This window comes from Agelaius tricolor, unplaced genomic scaffold (genome assembly GCF_023055355.1).
Source record: "Agelaius tricolor isolate 1412-34295 unplaced genomic scaffold, bAgeTri1.0.p SCAF_27, whole genome shotgun sequence".
In the NCBI taxonomy this organism is placed as follows: Eukaryota; Metazoa; Chordata; class Aves; order Passeriformes; family Icteridae; genus Agelaius; species Agelaius tricolor.
In genome coordinates this window covers 6,532,841-6,544,596 of record NW_027269287.1, presented here as the reverse complement: position 1 = coordinate 6,544,596, position 11,756 = coordinate 6,532,841, and positions in this window count along the sequence as shown.

Sequence of the window (11,756 nt, the reverse complement as noted above, 5' to 3'; positions counted from 1 at the left end):
GACTGTCATACAGCTGGCTAGCGTATTCCTACATCCTGTCAAATTTTTAAGGTGAGAAGAAAGAATTGCCAACTTTGTAAATAATTTAAATCTTTGGCTCTTTTTTCTGATCCTGTGGAGGAGGAAAGTACATACATGTGTCTGGTATCAATCTGACATGCCCTGTTCTACATAAAGAAAAACAAAACTCCAGCTCACAATTTGAATGCCCTCTGCTGAACCTTCACACAGATGGTTCCTGATTATCAGTGTTCACTGCACATTTTATTTTTGGCGAAGAATGACAAACCTAACTTGGTAATGGACAAGAGGTCTGTGAACAGCTGACTGTGGTTGCTTCTTGCCAAAGGAAAAAAGGGAAAAAAATTGCAGAGCTCTGTTACACAAGCTTGATGCATCATGTTTGGATCAGATTCCGGCACAGAGGTGGCTCTGTAAGTATCACAGTCCGTGTATAATATCTAGAGTTAGGATTATATTTTGAAATTTCTGAAATTCTGACACACAGAGTGGTGACTGGGGGAAGAGAAAAAAGTACATAAATGCAATCTGCAACATGGTCTCCCCTGCCTGCTCATGTCAGAAACCATTCTCCTTCTCAATCTAAGCTAAGGATTCCTTTATTCATATACTGCTACCTCAGAAATGGGTATCAGAACTACTTCCCTACATTATTGTTTGTAAAAACTCCTCTGGCCCCGAAAATCTTGAATATCGTACTCAGATGAAAAAAAAAACTGGAACAGAAGACAACTTCTCGCAGCAATGGGTAAATGGAGCCTTTTTTTTTCCCAACAGGAGAGATGCAATTTTTGACATTCTTTGGTGTGAAGAGTACTGTGGTGAAGGCAAGTGGCACCTGCTCTAAAAAGGCAATTAAATAGGTGGAAAAACTACTCATTATGAGCAAATGTAAAGACTGAACTCTGCCATGTTTCCAAAACTTATACACAAATTTCAGAACACATATACAAAATGTATTTTAATACGCTTGCTGTGTCTCAAATCCTATCCCTTTCTATATCAGTCATTCTTTGCTGCAGGCAAATCAAAATTTTAGAAGTTACAAATCTTTCACAGAAGCTTGCTCTACACTCCTGGATTTTACAAAGACTTGGTCTTTGTCTCCTGTAGAGGCATGAAGAAGTTAAACATTGCATTGTTGGGGTATCACAATAATTCTTTTGGATTTAGTCCAGATACAACATATGTGGAGATGAAGAGTAGCAGCGGATGGGCAGACAGACAAACCATATTGTTGAGACAGGAGGAAATGGAAAAGATGAAGACAAAAGTAATGCTAACAAAAATACAGAAATACAGTGGCAGCACAGGAAAAAAGCCACAAAGGAAATCCCATTTCAGTAATAAATAAAAGAGAAAAGTTAATGGAAAAAACCAGAAAACTATACGATAGCAGTAAAAATACATAGACACTGAAATGTGTCCCAAGGGACAGTCTGGGTAGAAAACACTACAACCTAAAAAAAGGAAAACAGGGTAAAAAAAACCATGAACCATGTCATGTCAGCATTCATGGGAAAATCATGCTGACAGGTGGAAGAATTGTTGAACATTGTTAGCTGTAAAATAAAAATAACACAACACCAAGAAGTAAACTTTCTTCCATTTCCACTACTAGACCAGGACTGGCAGTGTGAAGCTATATACATACAAGATGAATCACAGCCTCTTTCTCTGATGAGCTTTCTGTTTAATTAACTTGAAAGAAGCAGAGACAACTGTGGCTAGAAATTAAAAAGTGTCTGTTTTCCTGCCTTCTGTAGTGTACTTATACACTTCCGTCTCTGCATATTTAAGGCTACTGCTATGGGCTGTACTGAAGTTTCAATCCCTCAATGAGGTATTTCTGGTACCTCTTCTCCCTGTCTTCTGAACACTTTTAAATTCAGGACCCAGCTGCAGTTCTTGCTCAGCAAGGTCTTGCTATTGGAGAAGAATTTTAGATCTTTCCAGTTAAAAACTACTGCACCACACTTGCAGCTTGCGAGTTTCATTAATTCAAAAGGAACCTTTTTTAACTTTCTGAGATGAAAAATTATCCTGCATATAGAGGTGACATCCACAGCTTAAATTAAGCAAAGCAGCAACCTGATGCTGTAATTCCTTTCATGCTTTCTCTTCTATGACACCATCTAACTCAGCACAATCTCTATGGTACCTCTTATAGGCCTTTAAAAATCTTTTTTGTTGGCTTCTCCTCATGAAATGAAAGATATCAGTTTAGGACAAGGAGTAATGGGTAAAAGACCTTAATGGCTAAAAGACCTTAATCAAAGACCTTTTTGAAATATGTTTCTTTTATCTGGCTTATAGGTGGCAATTTCTGTTACAAACACTGTCTTTTATTAAACCTAGACAGCAATAAAAAAATGAATGCACTCAATATATCTCAATTTTTTAGCTGATACCTAGTAAATAAATTGTGGAGACATGAAGAGAACTTCAAAAAAACCCCAGTTATTGTTGAAACTCAGGTGTGCCATAAAAAGCTGTAGCAAATTGGACTTGTTCAGAAAGCATTTGCTTAGAAAAGCAACCTATTCCTCTGCCTCACAGGAATCATCAGGGATTTCCTTCAGATAAGGCTCCATAACAGTGCAGCCTGAGAACACATTTAAACTGAAGTGATAACCGTAGGAAGAGTGTCTGAAACCAAAATAAAATAAATGCTTACAAATCATGAAATATAAAAAGTAAATGAGTATACAATAACACATCAGAAGTAGCTAAACAAATGAGAACAGCATGTATAGGAAAGAATCTGAAAAAGTTTTAACTAAATGATTCATACTCCAAGCTTATTATTACTGATATGCAAATAGCAGCACTACTATTACACATTTTCTGAAGGATTCACCCAGAGCTTTGTGGTACTAGCTACCTAACTGCTGCTACTGACAAATGCCAAATATGGGGCAAGAAGGCTTTGCATATATTAAAATATATATGCCTACAAATTTCCTTTTTCCTTCACACTTGTACAAGTTAAGCTGCTCCTGAGGAATTAGCTTTTTTGAGGCATAGCATTTAAAAATCAGCAACTGATGTCATCAGCTTCAGAGTAGAATATTACTAGGGTATACTAGTTTTAAATAAGTAGGGTATTCTTAATTACAGTAAAAATACAGACATGATTTTTACTAAAGACCTACTCCGATATATAATTACATAATAAATTAAAATTTATTTGGGCGCATTTCATCACAAAATAATCCTTATCATGAAGTGAGGGACAACCTTAACCATTTAAGGCAGAATCCAGTTTGCTTCTATGTAATATTTTTCATGTTTTTATAAACTCATTTTGGAAAAATTAGACAATTATTCCAGATCATCACAATAGACATGAGTACAAAATCAAAAGAATGCAAGAAATGTTTACTGAATCATTTGGCTGAAGATTCAACAGAAGAAGAAAGAACTGGCCAAACAAGTTGATAAGGAATGGCCGAGAAGATACCATTTTCACAGTGTGAGAAAAATCAGTTCCTGAAATGGTTACATAAAGATCATGCAGAAAACTAAGTCCTCAGGCAGGACAGAAAATGTTTTTGTCCATTGGAGTTACTGACTCTTTAGAGTACAGAGCAAGTTAATAACTGTTTGGACAGAACCCTGCAAGCATTGGACTAGGAGGGCAACTAAAAATTTCTTTGCGCTTTGGGCTTTGATGCACTGTTTGCTCAAAAACTGGACCAGTTTTATTTGCTTTTTCCTTTATATTGTATCTTCCATTCAAAGGACACAATGGACTTTACAAATACTTGTTTCACTTCAAGTATAAGTCCCACCACAGGTTATTTGCTTTTGCATTTTTATTGTGGCTTCCATGCATGTGACATGTGTTTCACAAACATGTTTCATTACACCCACAGATTCACTGTCAGTCATTATTTAGGTTCATAAAAGTTCAAGAAACACCAAGTAAGCTTGATGTTTTGCCCAGGGCTTTTACTGTCCCTATCATGAAAAAAGTAATGTTGACTAGAAATATCACGACCTATAAGAATTTGCTAACTTTTTTGCCAAGCTAATTTCTTGCTCATTTTTCATAGCTAGAAGACTAGAAAATTTGATAAAATTTTGTTTTAATATCACAGGGCTCCATTTTAATACTGATGTATTTTTCCTACAGAGTCTATACTGAGAAATCTACTGTAAGCACTTTGAGGTTGCACAAAGGCAACCACCTATTTTCATTGACAACAGTATTTGGAAGTTTATCTTCATTCTCTAAATTGCACATCTATGAAATGCCTCTAAAGAACTGAGTATCAATGTAACAAAGCTACAGGGCAATCCAATGTAACAAACAGAATAAATCAAAGTAGCACACTAAGATCAAGAAAGACCTTTGCCCCATATGGGTTTCTGCAGGGAAATTAGACAAAATGTGCTTTGAAAAACCTGTGTGTGCGTGTGGGTAATTTTCATGGATTCTGATGACAACAAAAAAATTTACATTGACTTAGTTTATGAGATCATTAGGGAGGATCTGCAATTAAGGAAGGGACCTTAATGATCATCCAGTCCAAATCTCCCCTGCCAGGACACCTCTCACTAGGCCTCTCACTAGGTTGCTCCAAGCCTTATCCAACCTAGCCTTGAACACTTCCAGATTTGGGGCATTGACAACCTCCCTGAGCAACGTTTTTCAAGGTCTCACCACCACCACAGCAAAAATTTCTAATACCTAACCTAAATCTCCCCTATTTCAATTTTTACCCATTACTCCTTGTCCTATCCCTACAGCTCCTATTGAAGAGTCTCTCTCTGGCTTCCCAGCAGGCCCCCTTCAGACACTGGAAAGGTACTATGAGGTTTTCATGCTCCTCAGTAAATCTGAAGACTTCCATTACACCACAGCATTCTGGATATTTGCCTATTTTGGAAAGTCAAGACTTAGAGTCTTCTTTGTTCCCTGTAGAACTTCAGTCTCTCTCAGGAGTGCTGCAGTTTATTGCAGCCCTGAGATATGTGAAAAGTGTCTGTTTCAGCCCGCATGTTGGAAGAATGAGTCAGAGTTCTTCAGTTTTTGGTCTCGGAGTGTTTATTGTATCTTATCTATAAAAATTTTTCTTCTGTCCAGCCGAGGTCTACTCAGCAGGACAGCCAGCGGCACTCTGACCCTCCTCGGGGTGGTGCTATCTCTTTATACTACAAACTACGTATAAAATGTTTACAATTACTTTCCAATACCTACCACCTATGTTAGACAGTGAGTTTCTATTCTAAATCAACCTCAAAGTGCCAGCATCACAGCAGAAGATGGAGGTAGAGAAGAAGAAGAAGAAAGGCTGGACATGCCCAAGTCCCTCCATCTTGTCCCCAAAAACCCCTATTCTAAAAATCCCAAAACCTACTTTTTCACCCAGTGATAATTTTGTTCTTACACTACTTAAACTTCTGTGGCTTTCAGATCTTCATACAAAGCTGGTAATTTGCTCCACAGGTCATAATCAAACCCACAGGTGTTCTTGGCTGCGTGCCAGGGTCTCCAAGCCCCCCGGCAGGAGCCCCAGCAACTCTGGACACCCAGAGGGCTGTACTGAGTTCTGACAAGTCTCTCTGAGTATTTTAATAAATTTTATTTTCAAACAAAGACTCAAATACCATTAGTTGAATTATTATACGCCATTTTAATTCTGCTATGGTCTCTTTACTGATACCTTGCAGCAGATAGTTTTGTCACCTACAGTAAAGACATTTTCTCAATAAAACTCTTTCTTTTACAGGATTGGCACTGGAAAATTCTTTCATACCACCTTCAGTTATCTAAGGATTTTTTTTCCTTCAATCTTACATTGTAAGTACTATAAATGAAGGGGTTTACATAAACTCATATTCAAACTCCCTTGTTCCACTTAACTTCACACTACCACCCATTTCCAAGAACAGTAATTCTTCCTTGGGCCTACAATTCTTCTTTGAGTTTTTAGTACACATCCATGTTTTTTAATCCCTGAATGAATGGTGGAATCAGGAAGCTTCTTCTGGTCCTCAGAGAGAAGCAGGCATCTGGATCATTCCATGCTGCACTTTACAACCTCTTTAGTACCCACAACTTCTGTCATCATTGTTTGGGTAACACTCCCTAGTGTTATCCTAATTATCCTAAATGGTTTTATTCTATCTATTTATCTATCCATCATCTCTCCTATATATCCCAGTGTATATCCTAGTCTTCAGGAATTAAAACCCCCCCAAACCTGAACATTATGAATTAATCCATATACCCATGTTTGTTCCCTTGGCTAAAACTCCTAAAAAGCTCACTTTCAAATGGCAAGCAAGGTCTTACTATATTTTGTTCAAAATGTGTCTGCTAGCATTAATGCTCCTGCAGATGTTCTACCAGCTGGCTGATGGTGACGGAGCCGGCTCCTCTGCTGAGGAGCAGCATGACCTCTAGGTATTAAAGGCTACAGCAGCATGAAAGTCTTGCTTTTCACTATGATGAAAGAGGGTACTGGTTTAGCCCCCATGGTGCTGGTAAATGGGACTACCATATGTCTACAGAGTCAAGCTGGGAGATACACAACTACCCACTTATTAAGGTCCAACACATTAATTAATACTTTAATATTTAATTAATTACTTATACTGCCAATACCCAGTGATGGACTAATTAACTTAATGTGTCACTTTCGGCACCAGTTCAAATATTTATGTAATGTGTCATGATTGTACTTTGGGCTGTCTGCTCTGACAGTTTATTATCTCATATCATTTATGAGAGAAATTATATTTTTATTCTCTCCCCCACAAGTTATTAGAGTGACTCATTCCTCTCGTGGGCAGAACCTGGACATAGAAATGTAGAGCCTGACATAGCAGGTACTCTGTCCTGCGCCTGGTTTTGGTTAGGGAACATTCCAGGTAAAAGCTGAAATGCAAGGGCATTTTGCACATTTCTTTGTTTTTAGCAGAAAAAGGGACCATCCCTAGTATAAACACAAAAGGACCATAATTACCAATAACCCTGCTGCTTTCTCCAAAAGTAAAAACAATAGGAGCCCAGAGGCATTTCATTAAGCAATAAAAAGAGATCTTTTTTAAGGATGAAACATACACAATGAGCTATATAAATAAATTCTGAGGTGCCAATCAATCTCTGACATGGTGAGGGAGGCAGAGTTGAGTGGAATCCAGCTGGGAGAGGCAATCCTAGCGATGATCCCACATCTAGCTGCCACCAAGTTCCCCACTCAGCTGAGATTGTGCTGAAGGTACTGCACTTGGAGGTTACAAGATACTGACCCTTCTGTAAAATACACAGGAGTGAAAGGCTGGGCTTTAAACCAGTCATTTTTTCTACATTTAGAGAAATGCAGACACTGTCTTTAACCACATCTTTATGACTAGAATGAGATGCATAAAGGGAAATTCATAGTAGAGAAGAATATAGCAATTTTGCTGGCACTGCTGTGTAATAGGAAGGTGTATGCTTTAAAAAAATTAGCAGGAAAAGGCCTGTTAGAAAATCTTCCATTGTTCTGGTAATAAATGATTAGGAAACACCAAGATACATGGTTTTAAAGATTCTGATTTAGTAACAGGATCAGATATGCATCAGCTTGGAAATAAAACAGAGACCACTGCTTCTTCTAGCAGGTTACATCTTTACTACTTTCTTAAAAACAAAACAGCCACACCACCAGGCACCAGCAGAGCAGATGTTTCTGCCCTTATCGGTCATTCACTCAAACATGCCACAGCCCAGCGTTCCAGGTAAAAGAAAACATTCACACATGGTGTTTATGGCTGGAGTCAATCCTTTGGTATGCACCTTTCCCAAGAGAACAGAGAGCTTTTATCAAAGTAGAGATAAACACGACAGGCTGCTGCTTCTACATGAAACTCTCATCAAGGTTGGGATGGCAGAAGCAGGCTGCTGCTTCTATAGCATTCCTTTTGTTCCAGTATAGACTGAAGATGGATGACAGTCAAGAAGACAAAACCAAAAGACTACAGCTACTGATGCTCACGGTACCAAACAGTTCAGACAGCAGCAGAAATAAAGATGGAAGTTTGCACAAAGGAAAACCCGGCAGACAATAACCTCAGCGCCAGAGCTGGGAGATTTGAAAAACCCAACAAAAAATATATCACAAGCCAAAGCAAGAGCACAGCAAGAATGGTAGACATGGCATCAGCCCTATAACTGAAGAGGAAATTACCTTTATTTATTTCCTACTGTCCAAACATAGATGCATGTCATGGGGCAGGCATAGGGAATTAAAATAACATATAAATTTGTAAACATACTTTTAGATTTGTCACTTTGAGAAGGGTCTTCCCCTTTTGTTATCTTCCTACTGTCAGGATGCTTACTTTTTTTGTTGAATCAAGGATCATGCTAAAATTTCATCCAAAAGTTTCTGTCAATAGAAATGGGTACAATTGTTTTCTGGGTTTTCACTGAGACTTCTTTTCCTTCCGCTCTCTAAAATACACTTGCATAAAACTTTATCATGGTGATGATTTAAACATTTTCCTGAAGGATTTTCCCTGACAAACACATAGAGTAAATAAGGTGGACTACAAATAAGCTGTCAATTATTACATTTAACAAGCCACAAAAAAATCACAAATATTACATATGAGTTACTTATTTCTGCCTATGAAGAATGAAACTGAAATCTCAAGGTGATACCTTTAGTTACACTGAAACTTACACTTTTGATGGAAATACCACCATGTATAAAAGTAATAGGCATAGTAAAAGAAACAAATATATCAATGAGATTTAAAAAATAGCATCTCTTACTAGCACTTAAGTGCAGGAGACAGGCTAGCAAACAAACACATTGAATTAGAAACACCAGTTGAGTTTTAGGAATAATGTACATATATAATCATAGATTCATTAAATTTCCACAAGCCCTTTAACACCATCAAGTACAACCATTAACCAGGTCCAGTATCCTCATATAGAAAAGAACTAATTCAAAGAGCACGTCAAGATTTCAATTACCTTCTTTCACTTTATGATCACTGAAAATTACTTTTGGCTCTTATGCTACAATTCTAGAGAATTGTAAATATCCGAAGCTGCACTTTGTATTTTGATGACTATGGCCAGGACTTTTAGGCTGCCTTTGTTTATTTGTGTCCTTATCTCATAGCACCTAAATCCTACATGTTAATAGAGGATATTTTTAATAGACCATTTTATATAGGTAATATCAGAATATTTTTAAATGTACTCAATACTTTTTATACAGCTGCTGATTTTATGCCATCTTTTTGAAATCATATGAATGCTAGTACACAAAATGAGAACGTATCTGCACTGTCTGAAATACACAAAATAGCCACCAGATGGCAATAAAACCCAACTAATGCGTGAAACTGTGGCTTCACTCAGTATTCAAAATCACTTAATTGTTGCCTTCCATTCTTACAGCCATTGGACATGTTAAAAAAAACAACTCACTTTACTCAAGGCCTATTCAAAATTTATAAGTATCTGAAATGAAAACTGACAGTTTCAGCAATATTACCAGATTGCCTCAATATGAATGAGCTCAGTGAAACAGCAGTTTACTACAGCACACCATTGGATGAATGTGGCCTGGAAATTATAAGTATTAGCACAGCTCCCATGAATTGCTATAAAACTTTTCACAGTGTCCCATTTGCACCATATCCTCATTAATTTTCTTCTTCTGTCATTCTCCTTTAAGTATTTGCTGAAATGTAATTAATAAAGACAGTAGCTGCTTTTCCTTTAAAGGCAGTTGCTCTTTGTCCCTATTACTTGTAATAACATCAAGCATTTTAGTTATTTAGTGGTCTTACTCAGGTACATATGCTGGAATTTATTCTTGGTGGATGTATTGTCATGTATATAAGAAATTTCCTTCAGATTAATAAGAGGAGTAAAAACCAACTATCAAAAAAAAGGAAAAAAGGCTGGGATAAGAAAAACTTAAGAATTTTCTCAGACTCACTCAATTAAGCCACAATTGCTAACGGAAAGAAACTAAGCTTAAAGCCCCTGCTGAGTGCTCACGGTCCCGTAAAGGCTGTCACTTAACTAACCAATGTCGCTCCAAGTATGAGTCTGAAGGTCGCCTGATCCAGGGAAACAGGAACTGGAGCACAGGATGGCGATGCATGCAGACACAAATGCCTCAGCCACCACCACAGACCCTCAGTGGAGGGTCTCCTCAAGTCTTCACCCAGCAACCACAGCCAGCACCAGACTGGACCAGACAACTTCTGTCACAGTCACATTGCTTGATTCTTCTGTTCATTTACTCCCTACTGGAATTTTTGGACCACCAAGGCCCCAGAAAATTCTTTACTGTTGGGGAGATCTTCAAATACCCTTTCAGGACTTTTTGCTCTCCCCAGGGTCATAGACTCAGACTCTAATGATGAAATAAAGATTATGGCTTGGACCCCTTTTCCACCTTGTACTGTCTCTCAAAGGACCCCTATCCTCTAATTGATTCCTTTCCCATGTATTTTACCTTCCCCTGTAGAAAAATGCAAAAGAAGGCTGGGAGGATTTGGCTCTACAGGAACCCCACAAATATGGGTACAAACAATTTCTGATAAATGCCCTACCCGTAAATGTACCCTGTCATTATGAGGATAACAGATAACACTCACCAGCATTTTAGATACTGGAGCTGATGTGACTGTTATCTCTCAAGCTAAATGGCCTACCACATGGGCCCTCATAGAGACCCTCACTGGGACTGGGGGAAGCAGTCGCAGTTATCAAAGTCACCATCTAATTCAGGTGATGCGACCAGAAGGCCACATAACTTCTGTAAACCTGTTTGTTTTACCTCCACCCATGTTATGGGGATGAGATGTACTTTCTCAATGGGGTTTCAAGTTCAGTCAGATTTTTGAGAGGAGCCATTGCGATGCATGACACCCTGAAATTGACCTGGAAAACTGATATGGACCCTGCCACTACCTATGGTGCACATTCACTGAACTTGTCCAAGAACAGCTTCAAAAGGGGCATTTAGTCCCCTTCTCCAGTCCTTGGAATTTGTCCGTGTTTGTTAGTAAAAAACAAACTGCCAAGTGACACTTGCTCCAAGACCTCCACAAAATTAATTCTGTAATGGAAGACATGGGAGCCCTGCAGCCTGATCTCCCGTCTCCTACTATGATCCCTCAAGACTGACATTTGACAGTCATTGACCTAAAGGACTGATTTTTCGACATTCCTTTGCATCCTGATGATGCTCCTAAATTTGCCTTTGTGTCCCAAGCACCACTATGCAAGCACCCTTGCAAAGATATCATTGAGTTGTCCTCCCACAAGGAATGAAAAATGGCCCTACTATTTTCAGTGGTTTGTTGCAAGGGTCTTCAGTCCCATTCGACAGAAAATGACTGATGTCCTCTTATATCATTACATGGATAATAACCTTGTAGCAGCAGAAAGACAAGAGGTTATAGAGGAAGCCTTAGCCCTTGTCGTTGCTGCTGTAACCCAAGCAGGACTTTCTGTACACCAATTTGGCAGTCTGCTTTCTGGAAAAGCAGAGAGAAACTCTAACTACATGTTTCTCTTAAATGCCTAGTCCCATAATTGAATCCAGGCATCTCTGCTAGGTCCAAACACAGCATGTATGGGGAAGTAAACAGCTGTGAATGAGACTCCTAAGCAATGTTACTCTGCATCCCCAGCTATCTGTGGTAGCCCACAAACCATCCTGAAGACAGAGGAAAGTATTTTCTTGCTGATGCATAACTGC